The following is a 16,982-nucleotide window of genomic DNA, read 5'->3' on the forward strand; positions in this document are numbered from 1 at the left end:
CGATGCGTCGACGTTACTCGAACGAGCGCCCGTGACGCTCCAACGCCGGGATTCGATGTAACGACACGCATCAACGCTGCAACGACGTTATCGATCGGTACCGATGTTTTTCCATGTTTTCGACGACTGCCTCGGAAGCCCACCTCCGGGCGGCGTCGATTGCGCCGCGATGCCTGCCACGTAGCCGTTTTAAATATCCATTAACCGGGCCCGGTAGCAAACCGCGATAGTTCGCCGGCCTGGCCGAGAATCGGCCGATGATTGGCCAGAGGGTACATTTTAACCGAGACGTTCGAGACGAGCGATGGGAATACGGCCCGAGGATGAAGAATCTCGCTGCAACTCGCTGCAGTGGTTGCCATCCACCTCTGGCAGCGACGCAAATTCAGGCTCGCGAGTCTGAAAATTTTTAAATATCCGGATGATCCGGATGCTCCTAGACGTCGGTTGTTTCCTCGCGTCGTGGGCTCTGAAATATTCTCCCTGAAATATATATATTTTTTTTCAATCATTTTGTACAGCCGCGAGGGACGAGAACGCGAGAGTACCGGCCGAAGGACGAGAAATCTCGCCTCGGCGCGCAGCGGTTGTCACTCGAGGCGGCGCGAGAGGCGAAGGACCCCGAATTCCGTGAGAACCTTCACCGCCGTGGACCAATGGCGTCGCGGAGCGGCGCGGGTGCGCGCGCACGCGGCGCTCGCGGCCGCCCTCGCAGAGCGAGCGTGGACGTCCGCCGAGCAACATCTCCCGGGGTGTGCCTGCGCCCGGAGCTCGGTCTCTCTTCTCGCGCTTGCCCGTCTCGCTCGGTGGTTCCTCGACCGACCGACCCGACTCCTTCCCCCGACGCCGCCGACCTCGCCGGACCGGTCGCCGGCGGCGCGACCGCGTGAACCTCGCGCCGAGTGACGCGGATCAAGATATCCAGAGGGTGCGCGGACGACTTCGGCTCAGTCAGTTCGGGCGTCGCGCGGACGCGTGACCAGTGCGGACGACGCGATCTCCTCGTCCCTCTCGATTGAATTTTATTAAGTAAATATATGTATAATATATAACGTATATTCTATATAAGTCGGGTTCGCGTGACGGACCTCGTGCCGGGACGCGGTCAGTGTGCTCCGGATCGAACGCCGCGTGGTTCTCGGCGTCGCAATTACTGTTCACCGATGTGCCGTGATGTTCCCTTGTGAGTAGTCTCGACTTCTAATTCCGGCGAATTTTTGTCGGGCGGTGGGATCGGCGACGCGTCTCGCACCCGAGGAAAGTGGCCATAATTTCTCCCTGTACTGGGTGCAGGACCACGTGCAGCGCCAAGGACCTCGCCAGGCCGAGGTTTTGGAAGACTTTCGAGGAGGCGAGGAGCAGCGAGCCAGGAGATCGGAGTTAACTTTTCCTCGAGAGCACGTGGAGTGGCTCTTGCGGCAGGACCATCGGAAGACCCCAGGTACGTCGTTCGAATTATTGCTTCCCGATGCCGAAAGTATTAACGTGAAATTTTCATCAAGCTTTTTAACTGATTAATTTTCAGATTGATTCTCGTTAAGTATCCGGAAGCCGACGCGTTAGAGAAATTGCTTTGTTTGGAGGAAACACCTTGGAGCAATTTAGGATAATTGATACCCATGCGAGGGACATCCTAGCACCGCCCGCCGGTGCCATTCAAAGTGGTTGCCGTGGATTCCCCGGTTTTGAATGGAGACCGGAGTCCGGACTCCCTTTGTTAGTAAACACCTTTGAGCCCTCGAATCAGGAGTCCACGGTTCCACCACGAAGCCACTGTGACGACGGCAAAGTACTCGAACGCTCTCGCGTAAATAATCACTCCGGCCCGAAACAATTTCCGAACCGCCGAATTTCAGGGACGGCCGGGCTCCGATTGATTTGCCACTCCGTGATTATGTCGTCAATTATCCGCGAATTGGTGGGCAAATAATTACATTGGCTTCGATAAAATCGCGCCCGGTTACTTCCCCGCTGGACGTTGAAATCCTTTAAAGCTCGAAATTACCGGTAAATCTCCGAAACGTTGCTCGAGGCCCACTCGCGGGATCGTTCGAAAATCGTTCGCGGCCGTGATTTGAATAAGCGATTTCGAACGGCGGGTATCGGCACGCGTAAACACCTTTACCCTCCGAAAATCGAGCAACCGTAATCCAAAACGCACGATTCGCGCCGATGAGCACAATAACGTTACCGGCCTGAGGATTGAATTCCCGCGATTCGACGCGCGGCCCGAAACGCACCGGTTAGGACGAGCGGATCGCCGGATTATTCCGCGACGCGGAATCGAGAGATTATGGCCGACGATTGGTTATAATCTGGCAGAGGAGCAAATTTTGGACGGTGAATGGACCGCATGGCTATACGGAAACCCGAAGCTCATTTTTTAAGGTCTTCCCATGAAGAAGAAGAACGCGCAAAACCGTTCTTGAATTAATTGTTAAAGGGGGACCTTCTTTTTTTTTTTTACTCGGTCGCGGTTAAGAAAGGACCCCAAGGGGCGGAGGGAATATTTAATTGAAGGGTCGGATTACTTCAGCGAGGTTGATGATTTCGTTAATTTGGGGCTTCGCGGGCCGGCAATCTAGGGAAGCTCGATCGCGGTCCTCCCCGTGTCGCTTCCTCTTTGGATCCCCTTTTTCCTTTATTTATCAATTCCCTCCGCGAGTCCAGAAATACGGAATCCCTTTGCGACGTCGCTTCGGGTGTGTATGTATTTTTGAATCGGCTGGTTTATCGCCGGGGATCGCTTTAATGGATTCGGCTGGGACAATAAACTAGGGCTGAACGCGAGGCCCGTAATTTATTTCCTACCGGCCAACCGAGAAACGAGATCGTACACGTGTACCGGTATACCCGAGCCCTCGCATTATGCCGCATTCGACGACGAATGATAAAAATGATACGTCGAGCGTATGAATGATGACTCCTGGTCGGGACTGGGCGGGGACACGCGCTCGTTATTAAATGGAATAGAAAATTTCAAAGCCGATTTTATGGAATAAAATCGATCGCTCCGGCCGAATAATTCCTCCCTTTAAGCCGGTCTCCCTCTCTTCGCGTGATTAACGTGCCGCGAGCGGTCGTAAAGAAGGCCTTAATCAAGTCGAATACGTCGACCCTGGGGTCCACGAGCTGACCCTAATTTTTCCCGACTCGTCGAAATAATCTAATTAAATCCTTTCGAACGGTGGTCCCGATTACCGTTTTCGCGTTTTTCTGGCCAAGTTTGGTTTTCAAGGTCCGCAAGACGGAAATCAAGCGAGCACGCGATGAGGTAAAAAGCTGACTCGATTAGGCCATTAGCACCGAGAACGGTTCCGTGGATTTCAGCGCGGTAATGGGCCAAGTGCTTCCCACCTTCCGACGATGAAATCCTTCGAAACCGTGCCCGATCGTTGGTAAATCTCGAGGTCCGGCTCTTTGCATAAACGGTAAACCCGGTCCCTGGGAACCGACGACGACGTCTCGGCAGGTCGCACTTCCCGTTCTTCGCCCGAGGAAAAACTCCGAGAATCGAGTAATCACGCGATCGATCGACATTTCGCGGTTCCGGCGAAGACCCGATAAAACCGCGAGCCCAAAGCTGATCGGATTACGAGGTCGAGTTTGACTGCAACCGGGTTTACGTGATCCCCTCGTAACGACGTTAGGTTCGTCGTAGCTTCCGTCCTCGACTCTCTCTCCTTCTCGCCCCTCCTCTCTCTGAATTTTTCAAGGACTGTAAATACGGCTGCATAACGTATCCTCGTAACGGTGAAAAAAATCTCCGCGGTCGTTCGCGAGCCGGGATCGATCCTCCTCACTCCGTCCCCTTCGCTGGTTTTGCCAGGGTCCGGCCGGAGTGGACGCGCGCCGGTATTGAATTCGCCGGTGAAAAGGGGAAGGAAGGAAGAAAAAGAGTTCATTTACATTTAGATTAGAGGCGATCGGTCGCGTCTAACGAGAGAGGCCGGGCTATCGGAGCGGTCGGTCGTAATAAATGGTGAAAAATGGATCGGGCCAAAGCCGGGCCGCGGTTGCGTGCCGCAATAAGGGCACGGACACGGCGTAATTAAGATGGATCGTTAGATTGGGTGCATCGGCCAGAAGGAGCGGGAGAGAGAGGCCCGGGTTCCGCCTATCACAATGGATTATTACTCAGACCCGGCGAGTGCACCCGGCGAGCATTCTGCGCCCGGGAGGGAATTATCGTGTGCCCGCCGAGAGGGGTCCCACAAGAACCTCCTTGTTTCCTCGTTCGATCTTGCCGTCCCGAGGAGAGATCGCGCCGGATCGTCGGACGGGTCGCCGCCGAGCGGAGCGGGAGAAAACGCGGAACGGCCGTCCCGCGGCCACTCCCCGTCACAATGGATCGTTCTGCCATTATTGCTCGGAAACTGCGAGGCGAGGGGGAGGGGACTCCTCCGGGAATCCACGGCCACAAGGACCTCCTTGTTTCCTTGCTCGAGTCCGGGCAAGCTCGCGAGGTCGAGAGTCGCGAAACGAACCTCTCGACGACTCTTTCGTCAACGAACGATCGCGATAAGAGGGAACGCTCTCGGGGGTCCTCGGGCCTCGAAAGAAACCTCGAGTGGCCCGATGACTGAACCGGAGAGTCCTCGTTGGCCGATTGGGAAGAACGCGCCTCCACGGGCGGACTGTAAATCGCCGCAAAGCACCCATTCGGGGGAACCCCCTCGAGAGGGCCCTGAACGACGAATGCCGGATATTGTGCGAGCACCGATCGCTCCGGGACCCCTGGGAGAGCCGGAATCGCGGAATCCTCCGAGGAGCTCCTATCCGTTGATTCGGCCCTCCCCTCCTCCCCCACGCTCGTTTTGTCCCCGGATTGAATGTCTCGTTACGGGACTCCAGGCAGCGGGAGTTTTCTTTGGAAATGATGGAGACGTCCCACTCCGGAGGGGATACTTCCGTCGCGTGGATGTTTCTCCCCCTCCCCGGGCTCGTGGGATATTATTTTCCGGGGGACGTTTGCTCCCGTTTTTATGCCACTGTGGAGTCATTAACGGCTCCGGTCCATCGGGGAGCGAAGTGGTGCTTGAATGTTTTGAGGGCACTTGAAACAAAAATCGTGGGCCCAGGAATTTAGGGGGCCACTTTGACGGTGATTCCCTCGTGGGAGTCGATCCTTTTTGGGTAGATCGATGATCGATTTTAGATCTCGCTCGGTTGGAGCAGGTGTCTTTTATTATCCCTTTACCTTCGCGGGGTATTTCGGCGTTTCCGCCCGAGGGGCATGTCCTGCTCCTTAGAAGGGCCTACAGGAGTCTCGGGTTTCGCGTTGCTCTTCGGATTTCTCGCTTCGTCACGGCTCTCGAATGTCAAGGGACGGCCGTAAACGTAAACGTTCGACGGGCCCTCCCTCGCCGGGGCGTTATTCGCTCGCCGTAAAGATGGCCCGGGGACCTCTGTGAACTGTGTGTACCTACGGCATTAATACGAACGTCGGTCGGCGGAATTGCGTTTGCCTTTCTTGCCAAATCTAATATCCGTGTACGACGCGAGCCCGACGCGAGGCGACGCACGAGTAATAAAGCGTCCTCGATAAAAATCGCCGTACGTGCCGCTAGGTGCAACGAGAAATCTAATTACGCCCGGCCGAGTCCCCGGGGGAATACCGAGGCACTTTTTGTCCGGTAATTTGAGAGAATTCGGGCCTTAGAGGACGCCTCTGGCACTAATCAGTGGTCGAACGTCGTCGAGAGAGAGACGGGCTCGGGTTTCCTGTGCAGCTGCATCGGGATGTGCTCAGCCCGAAATGGCCGCGAAGCACGCGTGTCGCCTGGTCGTTTCCTTTCGACACTTCCTGGACTTTCGAGCGAGAGAAACCAGTCGAAATTAATGATTTATCCATTCGACGTTTACCAGAGACGATGTGTCCATTCTGGACCGGGTTACCCATTTTTTTTTCCCTCCGCCATTTGGGACCACTTCGCGTCTAAGGAGCAGCCGGTTGGTCGCGTCGACCATATACGTTTCTCGCCTCTCTGGAATTATTACGGGCATCTCTGATGGACGGGTGTCCTGCGAAGGAATCCTTATCATGCGAACCCCGAAGGACGGTAATCACCCCCTCGACTCCTTTCTTGGCGCGTGCCGGTATTACCTCCCTGTGCGCGAAAGTGTCGCATTCCTTATTCCTTCACATTTCCTTTTCTCTCTCACTCTCCTTCATTAAAAATACCCAGGACACCTTCGCACCCCGGGGATGGCGTGCCGGGGTGTAATAACGCGGCGCTAATTTATCGCCACGCAGGGTGGGCTTTCCTTCCGAGATAGGCCGCCGACGAGCAACTTTTATTCACCCTGCGCACCTCCACTACGAATCCATCGAATCCTCCCCCTGTGCCACGGCCTCGACCTTATCCTTTGAATTATTGTTTTTAATTATCCTGAGTCGCGCCGGGTCTGATAAATCCCGCTCGACGGAAATAAGCGACGTGGATCCAAAATTAGCCGAGGATCGACTCGGGTGACGGGCCGTGAGAAAGGCTTAATTATCGCCGTTTTTCCAGCTTATCCGATGATTAACGTCGAAGTCGAAAGTTCTTTAATGGGGGTATTGGAGGTACTAGGTTGGATCGTTGGAGGCCTTGAACGTACGTTGGGTATCTCGTGTCGGGGTGGTTACTCGGGGGTGAAATGGACGATTTCCGGGGGCACGTGTTCGTCGGCTGATATCCAAGCTTGCCACCTTGACTTGTTTGAAGCTACCCCTGGAAGAATCGGGGCTGCTCGCGATATTTACTGTCCTTTTCCTATCTGCAGCGACCACACGCGGTCGGCGATGCAGTCGATTACTCGCGCCCTGGCAAATTATTCCGTACATCGAAGGTGGCAATTTTATTTTTAAGGCAGGAAGGAGAACCGGAGGATTTAACGAGGATTTGAGGGGAAGAAAAAAATGAACCGTTGCCCTCCGGTAATTTGCGCGGTCTTCCATGATGAATATCGCGTGACCGAGGCTACGGAGTCGCGGCGTCGTAACTCGAAAAAGAATTCCGTTCCCAGGCCCGGTGGCGAGTACTTAGTCAAAATTTACACGTACGCCTGATACCTCGCGATCTTATCGGTCCAGAACTCGCCGTGAAAACCGATGCGCACCGTCTGCTCGGGGCTGCACTTCGGTGCACCTTCATCATGCCGCCCGACGCGGCTCGACGCAGGAAAAATTGATACCCGGCCTGTTTTTTTTTTATTTTTTTTTTTATCGTCGATTCCTCCTCAAGCCGAGCGCGATAATACCCCGGCGATTTATTGCTTCGCTTGCCTGGAAAAATGCAGCCGATAAGCCGATAAGCCGTGGAGAGGGCTCAAAGAGGGATCGGTCGAAGACTTGGGGCGAGGTCGACGGGTCGGAATTTCGAGGGATTTTTGGAAAATTCAATGCGATTCCCCACGGGAGGATGTGAGTAATCTGCGATCAGCGGGCGTTTAAACGAGCCGACGATGACGGTCGCTTCCGTGAAAGCGGGTAGACCGAGGTGCATAATTCGGGGCCGAAATTAAGGCGCGAGGGGATGACGGGCGTAGAGGACCAGGGGACACGGGGGAGATGGCTTCCGGGGATTTCGAGGTGGCAGATGGTTAACGCGGACCTTCCGTGTAATTTCTGGACGAATCCCGACTCCGGGATTTTACGAGGCCCTCGTTAAAACGAGCATTATCGCGATCGGGATACGCGAAACGAGCGCCTTCGGCGAGTCGCCGGTCCTCCGTCACGCGCGATGCACCCCGGTGCATCCTCGAGGGCGAGTCGTCGTCACCGCGGTTAGACTCGAGGGCGGAGAGTCATCGGGGGATCTTTTTTCCCTGAAATCGTCCAAATTGACGAACGAAGTGGGGGACGGTCGAGGACGAGGTACAGGAGAGAGCCGGACTCGGAGGGTTTTCGGCGAACAATGATTAACCTAATTACCAAATCCCGGCGTCGGTTCTCTCGCAATTACGGGTCCATTCGCCTCCAATTCGCCCGGCTACCTCTCCCAGCAAGGACGGGATCCAGTTAGCGCCAATTGACCCCGCGGGTTTCAAAGTTGGATATGAAAAGAAATACGGGAACACGACGCGCGTCCACCCGCGAACGCTTCCCTCTTCGGAGCGACCCTGCTTCTCTCTCTCTCTCTCTCTCTCCCGCCCTCCCGGTTTCAGGGGTGAAAATTGAAAGCAAATATTATTCCGCGATCGCGTCTACCGCCATCCCGCGATCGAATTTACCCCCGAAGAGAGCCCCGTGCGTTGGAAATTACCGAGTAGGCCGGACGGAGGAGAATGTGCATTTTCGAATTTCGAGACGGTGCATCCTCGGGGCGGGACTCACCCCTCGCGTAATTCGGGGCGAACGACGGGAAAGATCAGGAGACCTCGAACGAGAGAAAGGCGGATAAGTATCCGGCGTTGGGAGCGAGTCGTTACGGATAATTAATCTCATTATGAGGTTCCCGTGCCGCCACTAATAACCGAACCCCGAAGGTCGGAGGTCTGGGCGGTGGCGATTACCTCCTTCGGGAAACTGAGCTTAATGGAATCCCCTTTCGATCGGCGCTCTCTCTCTCGCTCCCCCCGGCTCTCGAGGGCTCGAAAGGGTGGAACGGATCTCGTAATTGGGGGAAACCCTTTGGTATTCTTTGTACTCGAATCGGCCTCCTCGACTTAATTTGCGACCAATGCCTCGTGATGGTTATTAAAAGTTTGGAACTCCTTCCACGTGCTCGACCAGGGCGATCGCGTTTTCTCGGGTTCCGGGGATAATTCCCTCCTCCACTCGCGTATGCCTCATTTAATCGGGGGAAAAAAGAAATTAATGCACAACCGCAAATTTCCAGGCCGAAAATTCCAACAATTGTGAGCGGTAGGCGCGGATCGATGCGCGTTTATGGGCGCGACACGCCGAGTTAAAATCGAGCGTTGCACCTGCACCGAGCGGTGCAACCGGGGATGATTGATTCCGGGCCCGTAATTAAAAGCGCTAATGTGAGGTAAATTCGTCCGCGCTTCGCGCAAACCGAACGATAATATATTCCGATCTAGGACCTTGTTGGTCTCGATATATTTTTTTTTTCCTCTACTAGTCCCTGCAGACCGCCGCAGCGTCGGCTGCAGTTGCAAAATTCATCCTCGAGAACTATGCATCGTCCGAATTCGCAACTTCGACCCCGAGCGGTTTTCCGCGTTGGCGGGCACTTTGTTCTCGACCTTATCCTTTGGCGGTGCCGTTCTTAATTCGTTCTTTCGCGCCGCGTCAAGATCCAGCGGCAATTCCATTAACCGGTACCAGAGGGGGATTGCGGGGAGGGGAGAAAAATTCAAGCCAGCCGGGAACAAAGGGGAGGAGAGGAAGGGTTGCGGAGGTCGCGGCCCCGTGGACGAGGAGGAGGCGGCCAGGAATAAGGTGCCAACCTTTATGAATACCGATTACTCCTAGGAAACGCCGGCGAAGCTGGAATACCGGGAGGGGAGGGCTCGGGGAATTTGGATTTTTCACCCGACTCTTTGGCTACAGCGACACCGCGCCGAGAATACCGATTAGCGGATCCTCGAGCTCGATTTTTTTTTTTTTACGTTTTTCTATAGCCCCGAGGACCGACGAGCCGATCGTCGAGAGGTGACTATCCGTCCGCTGAATTTCGAATCCAAGAGTGGGACCCCTCGTCCCGGGGGTGCGCGACGATCCCGTCGACCTCGGCAATGCCTCCGCCGAGTCGAGCCTCGGTAAAAGAGCTAATTACCGCGTTTTATACGCTCGGTGAAAGAGCAAAGAGGGCCCGGCCACGAGTGCCATTATGCGTGGGGGGGGGGGGCTCCGAGGCAGCGGACGGGCGGGGCACTCGATGCCGCCGCTTTGTTGGCGCGTTGTCGTGCATCGCCGTGCATTGTCGGGCGTGCAACTCGCGTTTCGCGTCCCTCTCTTTCTCTCTCCCTCTTCGAGATTCCCCGCCGCGATTACATTCACGGGGCGGTGATCGCCGATGCCCCCGCGATGGACCCTCGATTTCGGAATCGAAGGGCCGGAGAGGTTTCGCGCATTCGTTCCTCTACGGTGGATCGCTGCACGGGCATCGATCGAAGGGAATCCTCCTCGGGGTATGCGCAACGATCGTCGTCGCGAGCGGTGATCGATCGACGGCTCGATATCTACGGTGTCGACGATCCTGCCGAGGCAATGCTTCCTCGATTTCCTCCGTCGCCGGGTCCCCCGGATGGACGATAAGGGGGACGCGCGAGCGCGCCATTGTCGCGGGACCGGTTCGCCGGTGCATCCCCGAGTTGCATCTCTCCGTGCACCGCGCAGGCCTCCGGGTTATTTTCGTCCTCCGGTCGCGGCGGTGCCGCCCTTCGCTCGAGTCTCGGATAAATTTATCACCCGGCATCGGGTCGACCGATATCGCCGACGCCTTCGACAAGGCACCTCGAGATGCCCCCGGTTCCGGGGTGGCGAGCGATTTTTCGGGAACGCGGTCGATCCCGACCGACTTGCCGGGGAAAAAAAAAATACTCGTCCGGGGATGTCTCGCCGCCGCGAAGCTGGACGAGCGTCGCGAAATTTATCCGCGAGTTCGCCCATGCCCTGTGCCCGAGTAATCCCGGCGTCCGATATCCCCCCGATATCCGGCCTCGTCGGTAATTAATTACGGCGCCCGGCGGAATTCGATTCCGCGCCGCGCTTCCGGCCTCGTTGTCCATCGCGGTCACGTAGCGCGTCACGTCCGCGCGTTCTTGGTCGCGCGGAAATGGAGACACTTCTGGCCCCGCCGCGGGTGGATTAAATTCCCGCGAGTCCGCCGGACGCAGAGAGTCCTGGACGGGGGGAGGACGGGGATAACGCACGGGGGCCATTTCGGCGGCGCCTGCGATTCAATTTCGCACCCGCGGAACGCAATCTTCGCGCTTCTCCCGACCCCTTCCCTTTCCTCCGAGCCTATATTCCTTGGGAGACCAGACGATTTTTGACCGCCGTGGAAACCGCGTTCCGGGCCTTTTTCGCCGAGAGCGTCGAACCACCTTGGGTCGCGCGATTCCGCTGATCAGCTGATCGCGCCGCCTCCGAGGCGCCGAGGCCTTTAACAGAAACCCGCGGCGATGGGCGAGCCCGGGGCCCATGTAAATGCAACTTCGAGAGGACAAAGAACCTCTCGCGGTCCTCTCCGTCTCGGTGATGGTCGAAGCCAATTTAAAAACATGAAAGGTCCCCCGAAGGCGCCGGGACGGCCCGTGCCGTCGCCTATATCCGGGAGCGACGTGGATCGAGCTCGGCGCGATTACCATATTCGTAGATCGACCGCGGGAACGAGCTGGGGAAGCCGACGACTCGTCGACGGCTCGTCGTCCGCGTTGACCATGACCGCGTCCATTGTGCGCGACCTCTCCGGGTGCCCACCAGGACAGGGAAAAGGGTTCTTTATTCCTTCATCCGGCGCTGAAAGTCCCACCGCGGGCGCCAATTCCCTCCACGTGACGCAACGCGGAGCGAGTATCAAAATGATCGTTCCCTTTTGAAGTTAAGCCGTAGACGGAGGGAGAGACGAGGCGCGCGCGAGATGCACTCGGTGGACCGCGCGGTATATATAATGCGGCTCGTGGACCGTGGGTCGTGCACTGTACAGAGCGGAGGAGCTCGAGGAGCACACCTGCTCCCGAGGTATGCGACCCTCCTCGCTCCTCCACCCGGGCTCGAGAGGCGAAGAATCTCCCGCGTCTCTCCGACGCGAACGTCGAATTTCCAGGGGGAGGGAGAGAAAGAAAGAGAGGCGGTATACATTGTTCGGGATTTTACTCCGTCCTCCTCCCTTTTTATTGGGTCCTTTAAAGTCTTCCGACGGATCTCGTCGCCTCGCGTTTATAACGCTCGCTCCGTCCGGCACGTCGAGCTCGCGGCCGCCGTTTGCCCGTGAAAAGCGAGATGCAAATCCGGAGATGCAATCCGGCACGGAGAACTCCCTTTTCACCACGCTCGGTCTTGCGTGCGACGAACCTCCGTTCCGTATCTCCTGGCCCCCGATATACATATATATATACATATCCTCGTCGCACCCGATCGAGTGCATGATTCCTCCTTTATCCTTGCGCGCGCGAGCTCGATAAGGAGCCGCGAGACATTCCCGGTCTCTTTCTTTGCTTCCTTTGCATTCCTCCTTCCGAACCCACGCGGTCTTCGAGTCTCGGAGAACCCGGAACCGTCCCTTGGCGACATCCGAAGGGAGCGCCCTAGAATTTTCGCGTTTCGGGAGTCGAAGGACCTTCCTCTCGGTTCCTGGTACTTCTCTCGACCGATCGCGGTGGAAATAAATTATTCCACGGGGTGGGTGGAATTCGGAAGGTGCCCGGAAAGTCCTGTTTAGGTGGGCGAAGTGACGGGGGCGGTGGTTCCACTTTGTGCGGTCCTTTGGGGCCTCGGCGAGGTCCCGCTCGGCTCGGCACAATGGCGCGTACTTCCCTGCTCATGGAGAATCACTGCGGGACACCTGCTCGGCGGGCCTGCTTATTTATAAACCTGCCATCTTTCCGTTCCCCGACGTTATCCCCGACCAGTCCCCGGGGCCCGTCGAACGGCCCGACAGATGTGCCTCTCGGATTTCACGCGCCCGATTCGGCCCGACGCCATTATATCGGCGCCACTTTCGACGAGCTTTTACCCCGCCTTGCGGACCCGGAAGTACGATTTTTTCCTCCGCTTCATTTATTTATTTAATTTTTCCCCTTGGATTTTACTCCCCGTACCCTTCGCGCTCTCCCTCGGTTCGCCCGCGACGGACCGGTCGTGCTCGGGTGAGAGTTTTCGGCGAATTTCGTCGGACCGCATTTATCGACGGTAGTCGATCAACTTACATTGTACATGCCTTTAATTTATCGTCCATGCGTGTCGGCCGTGAAGCGCGCACCGGCAGAGGTAATGAGCCTCGGAAAAAATACGACCGAGATCGGTATCCAATTAAGTCGTGAAAGTTCGTCCCGCAACCTGACGCGACGCCTGGCGGGATCCTCGCGAAATTGCCCGTTACTCTCGATTTTCAATTTTTCATTTATCCCGCGTCGCGTTATCGTCGCGCGGTTAGACGAGTATCAGCTGGATTTCGTTCCCGGCGGTCGATCGACGTATACTTTCGAGTACTTCGCGACATTGACGATTTTTAATTAGGCGTCGAAAGTAGGCTGTGCCATCGGATCTTTTCAATGCCGTCCTCTTACGAGCCCGAGCTCCTGGATAATGTCTAATGCCGGCTCGTCGAAACGCGATCTCTCGTGAAATCGGATACGCCCATCTCGGTACGCCTCATCTATGGCGCAACGTTTACGCGCTGGACGCGCAACCCACGATGGTGGTTGCACGCCCGATATGTAACAACGTATCGCTTACACCTAGTAAGCGTCCCGGGAAATCGGGAGCAGAAATCGCGGAGGTGCATCGGTCCCTCGGTTATCGGTGCAATCGAGATCTTCGATCGTGGCGATCGAGGCGCGTTTCGTTGGTTACGCGCAAGGACGCTCTAGAAGAACGGCGGATCCATTTTTTTTATCGCGATTGGAGAGGCGGGGAGGGGGTGGAAAAAAATATAAAATTATTACCGGACCGTGGGATGGCGCCTGTTTTTTTTTTTTTTCGACTGATCGATGCACGCGTGCACCCTCGAGGGCCTCGACGGGCGCGCGGCATCGCGTGCAAGCTGCGTGCGAGGTTCCCAAGTTTTGCCCCCCGTGTACATAGGCTACGTACGGATGCATAATACATGCGGGTTACCCGGGTTGAAAGTACCGGAGTGAAGAGGCACGATGTGCACGATACTTGCGGATCTGGGTCACGGCTTTAACGAGAGTCCCGCGTTTAAGACCAAAGGTTCCCCAGAAGACGCGACCCTTTTCCTCATCGTTCTCGGGAGTCTTGGGCTCGTTTTGCCTCGTCAGTGGACGTCATTTTTACTCGCGCTCCTTTTCTTCCCCCGGTATGAAATTAATTATTCTCCGGGGAAATAATTCCTTCGAACGCCGCGGGTGCCTCCGAACTCCGCATCGCGGACCCCCCTCGCTCGTGAATTAGGAACGGCGACGTTAAGGGCGAGCCTTCATTCCTCGAGGTGAAAAACGCATTTCGAATCTCAGCCTAGATCTATTCGACCCCCGAAAAAAAAAAAAATGCCGACTGGGGGAAAAAATGTCCACCTTGGAAACCTCGACGCATCTGCCGTTTACGGCGCATCGAGGCGGCCTTCGGAGGACGACTGCAGCGGGAACTGAAAATCGCGACTCGAGGTGAACCAGTTCCTCGACAAAGGAACGTCGTGGCATTCCTTTGGATTTCAGCCCGCTCCTCGACCAAGTTCCTTCTTTTTACTATTTCTTCCTTTTTTTTATCCCTTTTTGCTCGGGTCACTCCCGGAGGACCTCGTTCCCCGAGGAGACCCGACCATGGCGCGGGACGATTCGACGACCGCCATCCCAGAGGACCTCCATCCGTAATCCGGGATTATTATTCAACCCTATCCCGGAGTTGGGCTTTTCCGTGTACTCGCGCCCGGCCCGGCCGTACGTCGATGTGCGTCGTACGCTCGGGGCACGCCGTATGCAAACGACAGCCTGCGGTCAAACTCAATTTTCCCGGGGAGCGTTGGGTTAGCATATTTGACGCGTTTCCGGTTATGTGCCCTGGCCGCCGGTCGAACTCGCCCGCCATGGTTTCCGATCCGGCGACCGGCGAGAACTCTCGCCGATCGGGGAGATCGAACGGGCATCGAGTCGGGATTAAAACTTGCAGCTAGTCCTGGAAATCGTCCCGCCGCGATTGCGGTCGTCCTTTGTCCGCGCCGTGACTCTCTCGATAGGGCAATGGTGTCTTTTATGACGAGCACGCGCACGACTTCCGCTCCGGCACAATGGCCGAGGACGGCGAGAGCGATGCCAGCTCCGACTTGCTTCCGACTCGCTCGTGGATCGCGAGCCGCGATTAAACGCCTGATTTATCGCGAGAACGTTTCGCGCCGCGACGGGGACACTTTATGGCGATCGCACCTTTGAGAGCGACGTCGCGATTAATCCTCAGGCGTCGCGACCGCCCTCGAATTGCGCGCGACCCGAATGACGGATCCTTCGCGACCCTCCACCGGCTCGTCCTTGGGATCACGTTCCCGGGCCGGACGTACAATTTCAACCCGCGACAGCTTTTCCGCGAACGGTCGCGCAAGAACCGCGATCAGCGCCTCAAGGAGAATATCCAAGTACCCGCGATTGAGCGGTAACTTTTACGAGATAATTGAACGCTCCTTTTTATTCCCCGATCCTTGAGAGACTCCGCTTCCAAGTGGCGCGGCAAGGATAAACCTATTTTCTTTTTTTTTTTTTCTTTTCTTTCCTTCTTTCACGTCGCGTAGACCAACTACGAGGAAGGAACGCGCCGCGCAATCTTTTCGATCGCTCTCGCATGCAGGAGGATATCGAGTCCCCTCCATCTCGGACTCGGAGGCGAGTCATTATCCTTGATTCGAGAGCACTATCTGCGTTTCACTATCTGGTCGCTGGTACGCGCTCGACTCGCAATCTGCATCGAAGATTGCCTAGTACCGGTCGCTCTCGCTGGAATTACGGCCGGCGATTCGCGCGTCAATCGAGGACTTGCCTCTCCCTGTTTATTTTAGTGCCGGGATCCTTCCCCTTAGAGGCCAGGATAATTCGATCGACCGCAGACGGTTTAATCGACGTTCGATCACCGGCCGATCTCGCCTCCTTGGAAGGGTCTCGACGTTCTCCGGCTCGTCGTCGAGTCGGATCGCCCTGACCTCCCTTGCGGCTTTGTTCCCCTCGATCGAATCGAAACTCGATCTCCGCATGGGCGAGATTTATCGTGGGGGGTTTCGTTTTTCCCGCGAGTCGATTTTCTCGCCTCGCGGAACGCCGTCCCATTCGCTTCGAAGTTTCTTACCCCGAAGGGGGGTTGGGTGGGGAAAGTTTTTCGATTCGGAACTTGAGATCCCAACTCGCGTCGCCGGCCTTTCGGATCGGACCGAATCGCGAGGGTATCGGATGCAGAATGCAACTCCGCGTGGGAACTGCACTTTCGGTCCGTCACGACGGCCCGGGTACGGGTCTCTCTTTACCGTCTCGTGGGCCGGTGGAAAGTGCATCGCGATTCGGGAGTGTTCTCACGACGATGGGTTCGCAGTCAGGTGACTTTCGAGAGGGAACCCTCCGGGGCGACGATATTCGGTGGGCCGACCCCCGTCGATGGGCTGTCGCCCTGCCGAGGGATAACGCCGAGCTTACGAGGGCCCGCTTGAACAATGAGGGTAGGGTTACCGTAAACTGCTGGCGGACAATAGGGACCGAGCCATCCGGGGAGCTCCGAGCCGTGGAACTAGCCTAGCCCTCTCGAGTTACCCCTTTCCGTCGCTCGAACGCTCGGAAAAGGGCCAAGAGGAGAGAAAGGTCCTTCATCGCTCCCCCGAGACGGGATTTTCGGACCGTCTTCGTCTTTCTTATTCCTCGTTCCCCTCCAGGAACCAAAGTGCGATCTCGTTGCTGGCGATCGATCGCCGGGACTCCAGGTGGGGCACCGCGGAAAGGGCACGCTATCCACTTGTTTTTTATTTTTTATTTTTTTTTTTCACCCCGCGTTAGCCTTTCGGGAAGAGGAAACTCGCTCGGCCGAGAGGTGTCGCGCGGTCCTCGAGGTGGGAAGTGCACCCAGGAGGTACGACCCGGAGGTGAGACCCGGAGGTCGAGTCGAGTCGGTCGATGCAACCGGCCGACTTAATATCTCGCGCGAGACTTGCGACCCGCGGTGCTATTTCTACGTCGGTCGATACTCGCGTAGCCGAGAGCCTCATAGTAATTCCTGGCTGTTCTCGCGTTTTATACGACCGCCATGAATCACGCGGTCTTCCGGGGGGAGGACGGTCGTCGAGGCGCGAGGCGTCGTCGGCCGATCCTGTCGAAGTCCTCCGCCCTCGGGCGGTCGTTAAAAGGACCTCGCGGACACGTCGAGACGGCGAAGGACT

General features: G+C 56.5%; 1 protein-coding gene across 4 annotated transcripts in view; it reads left to right on the forward strand.

Moving 5' to 3' along the window:
• Positions 1–737: 737 nt before the first annotated feature.
• The window catches only part of LOC105701191 (protein tincar), an 89,915-nt gene continuing 73,670 nt past the window's right edge, over positions 738–16,982 (forward strand). For all 4 annotated transcript variants that reach the window (XM_012427715.1, XM_012427714.1, XM_012427717.1 and 1 more), the window contains exons 1-2: positions 738–1,183; positions 1,294–1,441. The gene's annotated coding sequence lies outside the window, so the exon portion shown is untranslated. The remainder of the gene's footprint in view (positions 1,184–1,293; positions 1,442–16,982) is intronic.

The sequence above is a fragment of the Orussus abietinus genome, unplaced genomic scaffold (genome assembly GCF_000612105.2).
Source record: "Orussus abietinus isolate OABI.00-Male unplaced genomic scaffold, Oabi_2.0 scaffold5, whole genome shotgun sequence".
Classification (NCBI taxonomy): Eukaryota; Metazoa; Arthropoda; class Insecta; order Hymenoptera; family Orussidae; genus Orussus; species Orussus abietinus.